At 36.7% G+C, this 16,734-nt stretch overlaps 2 long non-coding RNA genes across 2 annotated transcripts; both read right to left on the bottom strand.

Annotated features, from left to right (window-relative positions):
* Window positions 1-11,693: 11,693 nt before the first annotated feature.
* LOC147481518 (uncharacterized) lies at window positions 11,694-12,288 on the bottom strand. The gene is made up of 2 exons (XR_015203964.1): window positions 12,177-12,288; window positions 11,694-11,992 (listed from the first exon to the last, which is right to left on the bottom strand). It is a non-coding gene; the product is annotated as an uncharacterized LOC147481518 (long non-coding RNA).
* A 72-nt stretch (window positions 12,289-12,360) lies between these two features.
* Window positions 12,361-13,880, bottom strand: LOC147481517 (uncharacterized). Its single transcript, XR_015205227.1, has 3 exons — window positions 13,760-13,880; window positions 13,522-13,659; window positions 12,361-12,475 (listed from the first exon to the last, which is right to left on the bottom strand). It is a non-coding gene; the product is annotated as an uncharacterized LOC147481517 (long non-coding RNA).
* Between the last annotated feature and the right edge of the window lie 2,854 nt (window positions 13,881-16,734).

Raw genomic sequence — 16,734 nt, 5'->3', positions numbered from 1 at the left:
TAACATATGCAAACCATCATGTTGTAGATGTGTTAAAAAGTTTGAATGACCCAAAAGATGAATTAGCAATACTTTAGGTGAGAAAGGAATGAAGTCTGGATCCTGATGTCTTTCATGAGGTTCAGATGAGGAAAAATAAGACAAACTAGGTTTCTCACTACACTCGGTCAAAGCTTGGTTGTCAACTACAGGAATGGTGTACTCATAGGATTGTGTGCTAGGCAAGCACTCTTCGCTGTGAGGGTTGAAAAATTTATAGAAGGTCTCTGAGGCAATAGGCTCAAGTGCAAATTCGAGGTTCCTCTAAAATGGTGGGTGAATGGATGGCTTAGTTGTGGTAGATGGTTGGATTTTAGGAGGTGGTAACTCAGGTGGTTGGTGTTTGGTTGGTGGTTCATTAGTTGGTGGATCCTCACATGCTCTTAAGAACTCTTCATCTGTCTTGGGTGAATCCACAAGGTTGTGGTTCGTGGCTTTATCTTTAAGAAAGTTATCTATTCCTTCCATTGTTATTTCCCCATCTGCCAAACTAAATTGAGATTCACATTGCTCTAAAGATGTAACTTCCTCTTTTTCTTGCACATTAACTTGTTCATGCCTTAGATTAGAATTGTTAATCTTTATTTTCTTACCCTCTTCCTCTAAAATATTATAAGTATCCTTAATGGTATCATTCGAATATGTCGAGGAATCATCCAGCCGAGTGCGGTTTGCAAACTGAAAGGCCTGGACATGCTCAACAGGAGGGTCCATATTAAGAGAATGCTAATAGTTATCAAATTCTTCCTCCGTCACATCCTTATAAATATCTTCTAATGTGTCATCCTTATATTCATCTTCAGATGGATCAATGGGAGGTTCCTCGATGGCATCTCTCAATTTGGAGTGGTCATCCAACACATGTCCTAAAGAGTCGTCTTCAAGAATTTCCTCATCCAGGTCGGGTGTGTAGTCAACATAATGGTTAATGGGAGGGAAGGTAATGATTCATGAAATTCAGGGTAGGTCTTAACTAGGTTGAATGGTGTGGTTATGGGAATAGGTTGTTCTAGTTGTGTGTCGATCTCTGGCAAGGTTGAAAGTTCTTTGTTGGGTGAGGAGATCATGGAAATCATCTGGGCTATGTTTTGAAGCATAGTTTGAAAAATTTGGTCTGGGAAGGGTGGCGAACTATATGGGTGGGTGATTTCTGGCATGGTGGAAGGGTCTGGCTGGTAATGTGTGTGATAGTCATAGTTACTGGTGTTGGAGTGACTCTGGTTGATCTTGTACTGTGATGGGTTAGGTTAAGGCTAAATAAATATGGAACATGAATGGGCGGTATGGTCTGAATCTGAACAAATTATGCATGGAAAAGTGTTTGGTTCGTTGTACACACTCAGCACGGAACTAGAACTAGACGACACTGGTTGATTCCCTGTATGGTTTGGATGACTAGAAAACTCTTGATTGTATGGGTCACTATAAAAATTTGAAAATTGAGGTTCATAATTATTATTATATCTTATAGTAGGCTCAAACTCTTGATATGATGGCCAATGAGAAGCCCAATGGTCAGGACTACCACAACATGAACATGGTGAAGGGTTTTCATAATAATTACATGATTGCTCTTGATATGATGGGCAATGAGAAGCCCAATGGTGAGGACTACCACAACATGAACATGGTGAAGGGTTTGTATAAGAATCACATGATTGTTCATCTACATATTGATATGCCATATTGGTTTTACAAATATATTATAGGACAATTAACATGCAAACAAAACTCTACTATAAATTTCTAGATAGACATATACGTTAACATTTACGATAAACAAGCCTGATTATACTAGAATTGAAACTCCTCTGACAGAAGAGGCGAGGAATGGAAGAAAGAGTACCTGAATGCCTCCTTGCTACGCGTATGAATAACATCTTGTATATGCAATCTCAGTGTATTGAAGAAGTTAGAAACACCGAATAATTTGAAGAAATGGAAGTTTAGACTAACCTGTGAAAATCGGGCTGCCCCAGAAAAGGGTGCAGGGTGTGCTTAGAATTTTCCTATGAAGGGGGCAGGTCGCGCTCGTGCCTGAGGCAATTTTCAGTGAGTTGAGCGTGGGGGGCGATCAAAATTTTCCTGTGAAGGGAGCGGGTCGCGCTCAAGTAGAACTCGAGTTACAGTGTTTTGAGCGCAGGTCGCGCTCAACCTTTGCCTTGTATGGGCATGGGTCGTGCTCTCCAAAAAATTTAAAATTTTTACAGTAGTTTGCTGAGACGTCTATCAAGTAGCCTGTAAAATTTCAGACCAATCGGAGCTATAAAAGTCCTTCTACTCCCCTTCAAAGTTTGTGAAATAGTTTTCAGACACAATACAAACAACTGAATGGTTAACCAATCAAAACAAAGACAAAAATCGCCAAAATTTTACTGGAGACTCCTGACAGATCATGGGTATTCCTGTAAATAGTTTAGAGTAATTGGAGTTCTAGAAACCCTCCTTATCGGCTGTTGTTCTAGAAATTAAGTGTTTGAAAAACTGCAGAAATACACTGGAAACACTCCACTAGTTAGGAGGTCAAATAAAATCAAAAAGTCATCAAATTTTTACAAAATCCTCCTAACTTAGGATAGATATGCCTGTAAAAAGTTTAGAATTTTTGGAACTACCTAACTAACCTTACTTGCCTGTTTTTCAATAACTTACGGTTTGAAAACTGAAATGCAGCATTGTAAAGATTGTATTTGCTCACAAGGTAAACCAATTAGGAAAATTCTGAAAATATTCCAATAAATCAATATCATCTTAAATATTATACTTGAAAATTTTCAGAATTTTCGTAAATTTAAAAATACATTTACCACAGTATTCTTCGCTGTGATTCCCCAGACACAAGGGAGGGCGGGCGCGCTCTGTGCTTAAAACAGTGAACAATAACGAAAATAAGAGAAAAAAGAAAGAAAAATAAAAAGGGTGGGTGGGTAGAGAATGGGGGATTGCCCCTTTGAATTCAAGCAATTGAATTCTTGTCTTGAACGAGACTAAGATGGCAGCGGCGCCATTTGATAACCCGTAAAAATACGACTAGATTACTCTAACCTTATTCTTATGGTATCAACTATTTATTTCCTACTCTCACATATAGATTCATGCAATATATATATAGTACGGATTCGTTCCACTCTTAACTCTTAGGACTTAACAAAATTCAATTGAACAAACACAAGGAACAATAGTGAGAGCAATAATTATGGATGTGAATTTATACTACGAGATAATACTATCAATTGATCTTATACTAATATTAACTAAAGTAATTAAATATAGATTAATCAAATATGGATAAAGAATTAGGAGAATTTGATTCCACCTTGAATTCAACTCAATAACTTAGCATAGATTGTTGTAATCCAATTCTTACGTTTTTACGATAAGAATTGGTAATTCTAATCCCTAATCATTCATGACAATCTCTACCAACAAATGACTAGTATGTGAGGAAGTTCTACCCATTCTCATGGCGAATCAACTCCCTTCTAGAGTGGAATAAACTCTTACAACGATTCTACACTACACAATCAAATGTTCATCAAGTCTTCATCAAACCCCTCTAATGGAGGTTTAGCCTTGATTCATCAAACTATCATTTCCCAATGAAATTAAACTAGACATCATATAAAGGTTCTAACTTGACTAAATTGAACTAAACAATAATTCAAATCTAAATTAACAACTAAGAAATCATTAACGACTAAGAATCGAAATTAGATCTAAGCAATTTTAAATAGCAAATTTGAAATTATCAAGAACTAACTATTTTATTTATCTAATAAATGATAAAGAATGATTCAAATAACTAATCTAAAACAAGGTATGAAAAAACTAATTAATTAACTAATAAAAATTCTCAAAACTAGATCTAAAATATTCTCTAATGGCTACTTTCTATCCTAAGCTAATTGATACTTAAGAGCTAAGTCTTATGTGTGGAAATGGAGGAGACCAGATTCACATTTTCGTGCATGGGCTGAGGGTCCATGTTTTAGGCCGGAAAATCGAGCCAAAAACCAAATTTCTTCAGTCCACAGGGCCCTTTTCAGTTGGCTTTGGCTTCAATAGGCTTTTTGTCCACTTTTGCTCCTCTTATCGGGTCAAGGTTTGGACCATTGGAAAGCTCTTTCCGAGTTCGTCGTTTTGACATAAGGTACGCTCAATTCCGAGGCTTGAGTCCAAAGATATAGTCTTTGGAAGTTCTACTAACTTTTGTGTGTTGTTTCTTCCCGTCTTGGCCTTTAATCACAGAACTTCTTAGCAACCAATCCTTGCTCTTTTATATCGCCAAAGTGGCACATTTTTGCACCTAATTGACTTCAATGCCTGAAATACATAAAAGCACGTAATTAGCATTAACTCTTATTTATTACTCGCATAATTGGTCTAAAAGTATTAGTGTTAAGGGGTTAAAACTACAATTTTTGGCTCTTATCAGGGTCAGAGAAAATGTTGCAAGATTTAGAGCTATCGTTCAAGGCTTTGTAAAAGTCAGAGAGAGGAGACTCTCTTTCTTCAGCCATTATTTCAGGTGGTGTGTGTGATCTATTAGTTAGAGGTGTAGTGAGTAGTATACTAGAAAGGCGTGTTTGTTGACGTTGCCGGTTGATTATGTTAGGCGTTTTTCTTCGGCCTGACTGATAATGATAAAATGAATAGCTTACCTACGAAATGAACGATGAACTCAAAACGTAAGTAAACTAAAACTAGATTATGTGTCTATATTTATCAAAGTTTCCTACTCTCAATTCTATCGAGATAGAGTGGAGTAACAAATTCGTTCCACTCCTAGTGCTCTAGCATGTAATTGTTTTCTAATCTAATTAATCAGTCTTAAGTCAATGAGAGTTTTACGAGGGGGAATTATACTACGATGCAATATGAAATTCAATATGTTGAATTTAAACTACGAATGCTATGGAAATATGATTGTTTTTGAATCTAGATAAAGGATTAGAGGGGAATTGAATCCACCTCGAATCCAACTTAATAACCTAGCATAGATTGTGGTATCTCGATTCTTACGTTCTTATGGCAAGAATTTCGAGTTCTAATCCCTAGTGTTCGTGGCATTTCTACCAAATACTAACTAGCATGTGAGGTCGTCCACCCATTCTCATGGAGAAACACGACCTTCTAGAGTGGAATAGAATCTACAAACAATTCTACACTAACAACTAAGTTTTCATCAAGGCTTTATCAACCCCTCTAATGGAGGTTTTAGCCTTGATTCATCAAACTAACATTTCCCATTGAATCTAAACTAAACATAATGTAAAGAATTGAAATTTACTTAATTAAACAATAATGAAATCTAATTTAATGAATAAAATGAAATAAGAACAAGAATTGATAAAAAGATCCGAATTGATGGAAATGACAAAAACAAGATTCAAAGGTTTAATCTAATACAATGAATTGAAACTAATTAAACTCAAAGTTTAAATCTAATTAACAATGAATTAGGTCTAAATCTACCATTAAACAAAGAGCTAAGCTTTTGTTTTTATACATTCAGATCCAAAAATCGTGCATGGGCTTGGAGCCATGTTTTGGGCCAGAGAATCAGGCCCAAAACCCCATTCTTTCAGTCCAAAAAGGCCTCTTCAGCTACAGTTGGCTTCAACAGACTTTTCGTCCACTTCTTCTCCTCTGGTTGGATCACGGCTTAAACCATTGGAAATCTCTTTCCGAGCCGGTCGTTTTGACATAAGGTAGGCCCCATTCCGAGGTCTGAGTCCAAAGATATGGCCTTCGGAAGTTCTGCTGACTTTGTGTGCTGTTTTACGGCGTCGACTTTTCAGCTTTTGACCGGGCTTTAGAAAGGCTTTGTCTTCTTGAATCTTGGCCTTTAATCACGGAACTCCTTAGTAACCAACCTTTGCTCCTTTATCTCGCTAAAGTGGCACATTTCTGCACATAATAGACTTTGAAGCCTGAAATGCATAAAAACACGAAATCAGTGTTAACTCTTAATTATTACTCACATAATTGGTCTAAAAGTATGACTGTTAAAGGGTTAAAACTACATTTTTGGGCTCTTATCACTGACCTTAATATCATGCAAGGCGAAGCCAATCTTAACGAAACACAACAACACTCCAAACAGTCCTGATATGCTAGTGTGAACCTCTAATAGGAGATGCGAGGTGTGGAAGAACAGAGTACCTGAATGCCTCCTTGCTTTGCTTATGAATAGCGTCTTGTTTACGCATGCTCAGTGTGTATAACAAGTTAGAACACTGAAAACCTTGAAAGAAATGGAAGTTTGAAACAAACCTGTGTAGAAATCGGGCAGTTTCAGCATAGGGCGCAGGTCGCGCTCAGGTCAAGCTGGAGTTCCAGGCGTTTGGGCATGGGTCGCGCTTGAACTTAGCCTTGGTAGGGCGCAGGTCGCGCTCAGGGAAAAACTCAAGGTTCAGGTGCTTTAGCCCGGGGGCACTCGTGTTTTGCCTTGGCAAGGCACGGGTTTCACTCAACCAAAAAGTGGAGTTCCAGGCATTTGGGTGCGGGTAATGCTCCATGTAATTCTGCGAGGAAAATTTTCAGCGCTAAAACGGACAACCACAGTGAGAATCAAACAAGGGTGGATGGGTTATGGGACTTTGGAAAACTAACAACTCTAAAGAAAACAATACTAAAGGGAACTAAGATGGCAGCGACGCCATTTGATAAAAGGATAAAAGTGAATAATTCTACTCCGAATAAATAATATCAAATGGAAGTAAAACTAAAACTTTATACGTAACAGTTCTTTATCAAAGATTTATACTCTCGAATCTATCGAAATAGAGTGGAGTAAAAGATTTGTTCCACTCCTAGTTCTTTAGCATTCAATGTCTTCTTTAATTATCAGTTTATCCAAAGTCTAATGAGAGTAATGGTAGGATTATACTACGATGTGAATTCTAAGAACAAGATACTAACTATAATGATTCAACTACGAAATGCTACAGAATACTAAGGTTTGAATCTAGAAGAAGAATTAGGGGGGAATTGAATCCACCTTGAATCCAACTTAATAAACTAGCATAGATTGTTGTGATCCAATTCTTACCGTAAGACCGTAAGAATTGGTTGTTCTAATCCCTAATTATACATGGCATCTTTACCAATTCATAACTAGCATGTGAGGAAGCCAACCCATTGTCATGGAGAATCAACGACCTTCTAGAGTGGAATAGACTCTTACAAAGATTCTACACTACACAATCAAGTTTTCATCAAGGTTTCATCAACCCCCTCTAATGGAGGTTTAGCCTTAATTCATCAAACTATCATTTCCAATTGAATTAAAACTATACATCATATAAAGATTCTAAATTTACTAATTTAACTAATCAATCGATTCAAATCAAAATTAACAACTAAGAAATGAAATTGATAACTAAATAATTAAAACTAGACTATGAATAACTAATTAGCAATTGAAGACTACTAATTTATAAATTTAACAATACTAAAACTAAACAAGAATTGAATCAATAAACTAAATCGGAATTAAAGATGAATACTTTATTATAAAACTAAATGTGATTCTAAATTAATCATTTATTTGTTCTAACTAATCTATTGCAAAGTAAAAACTAGATCTAAAACAATAATTGAAAACTAATTAATTGAATAAAACTCAAAACTAGATCTAGATATTCTCTAATGGCTACCTTCTATCCTAAGCTAATTGATACTTAAAAGCTAAGTCTTGTGTGTGGAAATGGAGGAGACTAGATCCACATTTTTGTGCATGGGCTGAGGGTCCATGTTTTGGGCCGAAAAATCAAGCCCAAAGCCCAATTTCTTCAGTCCATAGAGCCCTTCTCAGCTGACTTTGACTTCAACAAGCTTTTCGTCCACTTATGCTCCTCTGATTGGGTCAAGATTTAGACCATTGGAAAGCTCTTTCCGAGTCGGTCATTTTGACATAAGGTACGCCTAATTCCGAGACCTGAGTCCAAAGATACAGTCTTCGGAAGTTCTACTAACTTTTGTGTGCTGTTTCCGCCCGCGTTGACTCTGACTTTTCAGCTTCTGACCGGGCTTTCAAAGGTTTTTTCTCCTTGAATCTTGGCCTTTAATCATAGAACTTCTTAACAACCAAATTTTGCTCCTTTATATCGCCAAAGTGGCACATTTTTGCACATAATTGACTTTAATGCCTGGAATACATAAAAAGACATAATTAGCATTAACTTTTATTTATTACTCGCATAATTGGTCTAAAAGTATTATTGTTAATGGTTTAAAACTACAGTTTTGGGCTCTTATCAGTAAAGTTGCAACTATTTTTGTGGGGAAGAAGTTGGGTTAGCATTACAAATAAGGATTGCTGGAACCACCATTATGGTTTGACTAGAAAGATGCCTAAAGAAGGTGATGCAACTGCCGTGCTTAAATATTTTAAGTAGAAGAGTGCCCAGAATCCCTATTTTTACTACGCTATTGATCTAGATCAAAATGGGATTGCAGTAAACATTTTCTGGGTTGATGGGAGGTCTCGAGTGCAGTATGAGTATTTCGGGGATGTTGTCTCTTTTGATACCACATAACGTACAAATGCATACTCTATGCCTTTTGCCCCTTTTACTGGAGTCAATCATCATATGCAGTCGATTCAGTTATTTGGTTGCACGTGGTTACTTGATGAGACAAAAGATACATTCATATGGTTGTTTAAGGCCTGGCTTGTAGCCATGGGTGGTCGTGCGCCAACTACAATCATCACTTACCTGAATAGAGCGATGATTGCAGCCATTGCAAAAGTGTTCCCTGATACTCGTCATCATTTCTGTCTTTGGCATATTATACAGAAATTTCAAGAGAAGTTATCCTTTACTAAAATTGAGACACTGGTAACTGACTTGAAAAACACTATTTCTCTCCTCGTATAAGATTGCTGATTTTGAAAGAAGATGGTATATAATAATAGAGAAGAATGAGTTGTCTGCAAATCCTTAGTTGACAGAAATGTATAATATGCGGGAGAAATAGGTTCCTTGTTATCTCAGTGACACATTTTTTGCTGGTATGCATACAATTGGGAGGAGTGAATCAATGAATTCTCATTACGGCCAATTCGTAAATTCGACCACTATGCTGATGGAGTTTGTACATGGTAATAAGAGATCTTTGGCTTTGATTGCTAGGAATGAAAGAGATGCTGATTACCACACTGAGCATAGTTCACGAATTGTGGCTAAAGATGCTTTCCTCCTTATGCATGCTGCGAAGGTCTATACGATTAATGCATTCAATATATTTAAGGAGCAATTAGAGAAGGCAAAGATGGAGTACAAAATTGATGGGGACGAGATTGTCAACAATGGAACCGGAAGCTACATGGTGAAATTTAGAGACCCGCAGAAGAAGTCCGTTTGGAAAATGAGTTTCAATAGAGGAACCTTAGAGGGAGACTGTGAATGTAAGTATTTTCAGTTTATGGGGTTACTTTGTGGTCACATGTTAAAGATTTTTCAGTGTTACGAAATTGAAGAGATTCCAAGGCATTTTCTTTTGAAGCGGTGGATGCAAAAGGCAAACACGTATAGAGCGGAGTTTCATACTAGATTAGTGGCCGGCCATGAAAACCATGAACTTTTGAGAGTGGCTCATTGTATCAAGGTTGCTTCTCAAGTGTCTTACGATGAGGGGAGTAGTGTTGAGGCTTATTCATATTTTATAGAAAAGATGGATGAAATGGCTAAGCATGTCTTAACGTTGAATATAGCTTTGAATGAAGGAGACGAAGATAATGAAGATGATCTAGTTAAAGAGTCTTTCTTTGATACCTTACAGGTTATGATTGTGATATTAATGTTTAATTTGATATAGGTTTAGTGTTTAATGTTATTTGATTTATTATAATGTTTAATTTGATAATTTTTTTTTTATTTTGACTTCCAAATCTTTATTTCAGATATTGATTTTGAATCCCAACATTTCTCAAACAAAAAGGAGGAAGAAGAAAGCAGAGAGATGGAAATCCCCCAGAGAAATAGCCCTAAACAATCCAGGAAAAATGTGTAGAAACTGTGGAAATATTGCTAACCATGACTCGAGAAATTGTCCAGAGAAAAATAAGACGTAATTTGTGAAATGTAAGTATTTTTTGCTAGGTTGCTAGGTTGCTTGGTTTGTTGGTTAATACATAATCTATGATATGTTAGAAGGGTGCACATGCTTTATGCATTTTGGTATTTTTTTGACCCTCTACTTGATATATGAAAGTGATTATGCTGTGGTTGTTCATACCTATTTGGGGAATGAACAATCATTGTTCAAACCCCAATATGAGCTATGAACACTCATTCTTCATATCTTAACATGACCTATGAACACTCATTGTTCATATGAACAACCATTGATGATACATTAGCCAATGCATATGTCATTGAACTTGGCATATGTGATGCAGTACATGTTGCCAATGCATATGTCAATGAACTAGAAAAGTGGGCAACAAAGCCGGAAAGACATGGACGCGGCCATATTTGATTGGAAACGTCAAAATCAGCATAACCTACCGCTTTGCTGCGGGCACCACCCTCTCGGGCCCTAAATCCATCGTTTAGGCATTCAAAATCACGTTTTTGCCATTTTAGGAAAGTTTTGTTTTTGCTATATCTTTTGATAGGAGAGTCCGTTTTTTATTTGGTTAGTTGTGTTAGTTATATTTTGATTAGTAGTTTCTTAATATGTGGTTATCCTAAAACTTTCCTTTTTTGAAAAATTTCAAGTTTTGTGGTAATTAGGGTATTTCGCCTATATAAAGGCTGGTAGTCTGTATTAGAGTTTTCAGTTTTGGTTTTGAGTTAATCATATTAAGAGTTACCACAATTGGACTATGAACAGTGATATTAAGAGTTAATCATTTTGAATTAATCATATTATGAGCTATGAACATTCTTTGTTCATATCACAATTGGACTATGAACAGTGATTGATCATAGTTCAGAGTGTGACGAGTATTACTCTTATTTATAAGCACATATAAACTACAAACAATTAAGATCTAACAATTAATTATCCTCTTAATTATCGCTTCATTAATTATTTTTACATAATACATTCGTACCGCGTTGGGTATGTAGTTTGTTATGTATGACGGTACGCTATGATATTTTTCATGATCACTACAAGAAAGCATACTTTTAGCCACGGCCCAAGTCCGTGGGTAAAGCTCTTTTGCTACGGATATTGACTGACGCAAGACCGTGGGGTTTCAACCTGTCGCTAAAGGTTTAGATACAGCATAAGACCGTGGGTACATGCGACGGTCCACCCGACAGCTCAAGCCGTTGTAACTTGCCACTGATAAGGTCCGTGGGAATAGCCGTAGCAGTTGCTAGTGCTAATGGCCGTGGGAACAGTCGTCACAATTTCTACAGCAGGCAACCGTGGCATAAGCCGTTGCTAGTTCAAATTTTACAAGGGATAAAAGCCATGGCATAGGCCGTAGCAAAACTTGCTTTGCTACACACCTTTTAGTCCTATAGCTACGGATATTGGCTGTGGCTAAAACATTTCAGATTTAAAAAAAAATAAAAAATATATAATTATTGTTTTATCCTATGTCCACTTTTGTTTTTCAATCCAACTAATAATTCATCCATCCTAATAATAATACCATAAGGAAGACACATATTCCCAATCAGTATTCCTTTATCGAAAAACAGTTTGATAAAGAGATTAATATTCATACAAGTAAAAAAAAAAAAAAAAAAAATTGTAGCATTTACTATCCAAGCTCAATATAAATATGAATTTCCAAATATTTCCCAATAAAAATTCACCTCGTGCATGTTTCTCCGTTACGTTTTATCATTGTCATGCACTTGAATACTTTCGGAAATGATTTGAAGTCCTAGCTTTTTAGAACTCTAGCCTTAACCTTTTCATGAGCATCCACCGAAACTTTAATAAACTTTAATAAACCTTAGCCTTAAACAATTGTATTCTCCTAAAAAAGGAAAGAGCACACAATTAGAGATTACTTGTGTAACTGAATGAAGAATTTTTTACGTGAATTCACCAAGCAACATATATAAAAAAACAACATATAAAAAGTTGACTTGGCAAAGATTGAAAAGTTGGTAAAGGAGCAGAGAAACGGTATGCTTAAGATCAATGTACAGGTAACTTACAGGAGGGCGATGGAGTTGATGATAAATGTACTGCATTAATCGGCGAGCACATACACCTCTCATAGGAGCGCTTAACTTCAGATACAGATTGCAGACCTTGTTGTTGCATTTGTTTGCCTCGGTTGTTCTTTCTTCTTTATTTGCAATTGCATTTCATTTGCATATATAGATTGCAAAATCTGCTGCGGCCGTTGATGCCACTGTAAAAGTCTCTGCTGCTGAATTAAGGCTTGAATTTGGGGATTGTGTCCTTGTAATTGGATGGGGTCCTGTCTCTAAAGCAGCTACTGCATGACCTGCTGCTGGATGCAAACTCAGTTCTATTAATCAATAAATTTCACTTATAACAAAAACAAGTTCTATTGATAATCAAAGAAACAAAAAGCGTTCGAGATGCTGCTTGTAGAATTTAGACAAACTGGATGTTTGGATTGTCAATTTCATAAAACCCAAAGGGCATTTTGTTAGGCAATAGTAATGAGAAAATACATTCTTGGGCTTTAATAATAATAATAATAATAATAAATAGCTGCCGATCCTTAAGTTTCGAGGAAGATGTGGAATGGTTTCACAGAACTGTGTCCTAAGAGGCTCAGACCAGGAAGTCCTACCTTCTCCCACAACCGTCGCAAGGTTGAGAGAATTTTTTATATGAGCTTAACAACACAACAATTAATCAGAACACTATGTAGGTGTTCTGATTAAGTCGAAATGATAGGTGTGAGATCACTAAAGCAGGACCACAGATAAGTCGCCAACTTTGCATTAATTTAATCTTGCTAATCAAACTTCTCTACATGATGTTAACCAATTAATACTACAACAAAATGGAAAAGACACCCAACTAGGATCTCATGCATGTGGTGGTCAAGTGTGACTACAATCATAGGCAAGAACTGCCATTCTGCCAAATGGACCACTAGATTCTTAATTAGTAATCAATAACAAAAATAACTGCTAGGATTAAGGATGCATGGTACAACTTACATACCCATTAAGATCTGTTCAAGTCCACACAAAAATCAACTTTAAGATGACCAACAAAGGGCCAAAACCACGAGTGGCATCATTATTGTCACAGCTCATTAACATAACAGCCAGTGTACAGCCATGGAAACAACCACAGCATGACACAATAATAGCTTACACAATTGACAATTGAGTTATAAAGGTCACTCGACTTCTCTTCTTCAGAAACTAATAAAACTTAACTAAGTAAAGAGCTCGATCAAGCACCAAAGTAATTAGCAAGTGACCTAAACTAAAACATTTGTGATACTAAAATAAGAATGACTCCTTCAAGACAGATGGGGAAATCTACTTAATCTAGAAATAAGAATGGTACCTTCAAGACAGATGGGGAAATCCTCTTCTTCTGTTATGGACAATGACTCACTCAACTTTGAGGGTTCAACTTCTTCCTCTGACGATGGAAGCACATAATCCACTTGACCTTTGCAATTTGACTCCTTAAGTTCATCACCTGAAGCAGGAGTTCAAACCACACAACCACTAATTATCCCTTCCATAGACAGTTAAATCATCGACATTGTCATGTGAAAGGATCCCAACAACTTACTAACCAAGCTAGCCATGTGAGAGAAGCTTAGCAGTTCTCAGGACTAGTTGCAGAGGGCACCGGCAATGAAATAGTTTCCTTAGCACCTGTTCTTTCCTCTGCAATCATAGGATTTTCATCAACCCTTGAGTTCAAAGTCCCGGTTCATTTTTCTGTTCTTCCCTTGGGTAGGTGAAGATCTTATAACCATGCTACTGAATTCCCTGTAGACAAATAATGGGAGAGATTTCAACGAACGCTTTTTAGTGATGATCTACTAAACGAAACCTGAAGTAAGAATTCTTGTTATTTACATTTTGTAAAGCCTGGCGCAGTTTCTCTTTGAAGCTCCCTCTTTCTTTTGGCTTCAATCTGCAGCTCTCTGCATCACCGCCTCGAAAGCATTTTCTGCAGCTTTGGCCTCTCACCGCAACCGAAGCTTTTTTTCGATCTCATAAAAACACATGACTTATAATTAATCACCATTAACCCCAAGATGTCATTAACTAAGTAAACAACCTTTAAGAAATCAAAGTTTCCATGCAACAAGGTTAGAAGTCCAAACCTTCCCTTTGTTTCCTTTCAAGCTCCTCTCGCTCACGCCGCAGTTTCTTAGGATCTCCCTTTTCACCCTAACCTCGCCAGATCAAATTGTACCCGATCACATCCGAGCAAAAACACTAAGAAAATGGACAGTACCTAACATGGTATATTTTAATAACCAGCCAAAATTTGTATCAACCCGATCGAGAGTCTTCGTCGAAGCTTTGAGGATAGTATCAACAAACCGGCCTCTCAACAAAGCCGCCGATAAAGCTTTTTCGGGGAGACTTGCCTCTCAGGTTGAGCATTTTCCTCTAAGTTGGGCAGGAAAGGCGTTAGATGATTTGCAAAAACTAAAGGATTTAGAACCTTTGGTAGACATGCTTCTTCTTCTACAAGATATGCTTACCCCTCTTGTCTATGCGCCTCGATAGAAATGGGCTTATGCTCGGATTTTGCTCGAGCTGATTCAATCCACTAAGAGATTCTGCATTTATTCAAAAAATAGCAAACACATTATTCTAGGTTTAGTATTCAAGACCTTGAAGCAAAAGAAAAATAAAAATAAGTATGATAATTAAAAATGTAGCTATAAAAAAATATACAGCCAACTCACGATTTCCATCATGTGAGCTACCATGATTGTTAGTCTGCTCGTCTGCAACAGAGTCTAAGGTTTCCTATATTAAAAGCAGGGAACAATCAGTATGGACTCTTCAGCGTTCAAAACTAGTAGATCTGAAGAGCAAGATATATGTAGCATGGCATAAAATTAGTTTTTATGTTTTTAAATGTAGCAAGATAAAATTAGTATTCGAGGCATAAATGTAGAAACTAGCATCAATACTGATAGACATTTCTATTAAGTCCTTAAAATTCTGAAACTAGTATAGATACCCTGGTACAACTTCTAGTTGAACCACTATGAAGCTTGCTTTTGGATTTTGACGCCTCGAATACCCATTTACTGCTGGAAGGTCAGCGGTTGTAACTTTTGTTGAGCCTACATACCAAAAAATATAAGGGTTTACCTTAAAATGTCATAAAGTAGGGAATGCATGTAAGGCTCTACCTTCCTAATGCTTGTTATTCCAAGAAGAACCTCCAGAAAACTCAAACCTCTCAGGCTACGAACAATTCTCACCTTCAAGAAATTATCAAGAGATTCAATGTTCGTTGGAAGAAAAAAAATGGACAATTATCAAAGTAACATGGCTATACACAATAACTTACCAATAACACTTGAATTGCAGACACTATATTATTCAACTCGGAAACTAAATCTACGTATTCTTGTGCTTCAGGTGGCTGAAAGGGCCATGACCAATATCGTGCAATAGTCCTATAAATTGAATAACCCACAAAAAATCAGGATTACCAATCACCAAAAGGTAAAAACGAATCATTAAAACGGTAGAGCTGACCTGCAAGCTTCACCATCTGTAAATCTATAGGTTCAACGCCAAACTCTAAGCCCTACACACACAGCAAAAACAACAATTTGAGTAAAATATACCAGTCCGATCCCATGATAAATATTAGCATAGCATTTTCCAAATAGCTCCATACATGGTACTTTTGAAGTTTCTCAACGGCTCCACCAAAGAAGAAAATACACCCCTTAGTGAATGTTCGAACCGAGAATGAACAGACCCTAGATACACCAAATACACTAGAGACCAAAACAAATTGAACTCTTTAATAGAAGGTTTTAATCCCATTAAGCTTTTCAAAGCGAAATGCATATGCCCAAAATAAGTTAATTAAAAATTAGCTTTGTAGTAAGCAAAGCAGATTCACGAGAATATTCACTATATACCATCTATTAAAAAAAAGAGAGACCAAGAGCATCACAACAATGCTTATACACAATATCCCACTTAAACAGATTCTGAAAATGAGATATTCATAAACTGAAATGGACCTTTATGCGATAAAGGAAACAACTCACTACTCGGTTTGCCTAAATAACAAAAGGTCGCATTAATGCGGACTACACCTCTCAATCGCTAAGATTTATTAAGCCGCTTTACTTTGAAAGTCTACTCTAAAATCTGAAAATGACAAGAACTTTATTCCCACCAAAAAGATAAAAACAGGTAACTCATGCTCATGCTATTTACAAGGTGGTCTCTCGATCATAATATCGACTATCAATGTAGAACTAAATGGATGCACATACCGCTTTTCGAGTGGATCACGGATCTCTAGTACTATGCAACACTGCAGCATTACGAAAAGCTCGATGATGAATCCACAAATTGTTGATGCTATATCGCTCACGCTCGACGAATAATCCTATAAGAAAATTGCACATAAGTCGAGAATAGATGCACGGCCGAGTGGAAAACTAATGACAATTACAACAATCTAAAGAATAATTAGTGGTGGACTTTTGCTAACGATGATGTCCAAAAAACATAGAGATCACCCTCAAGAACAACCAAGTATTGAGAT

The sequence above is a fragment of the Coptis chinensis genome, chromosome 8, assembly GCF_015680905.1.
Source record: "Coptis chinensis isolate HL-2020 chromosome 8, ASM1568090v1, whole genome shotgun sequence".
Classification (NCBI taxonomy): Eukaryota; Viridiplantae; Streptophyta; class Magnoliopsida; order Ranunculales; family Ranunculaceae; genus Coptis; species Coptis chinensis.
This window is presented reverse-complemented; position numbering and strand designations above follow the sequence as displayed.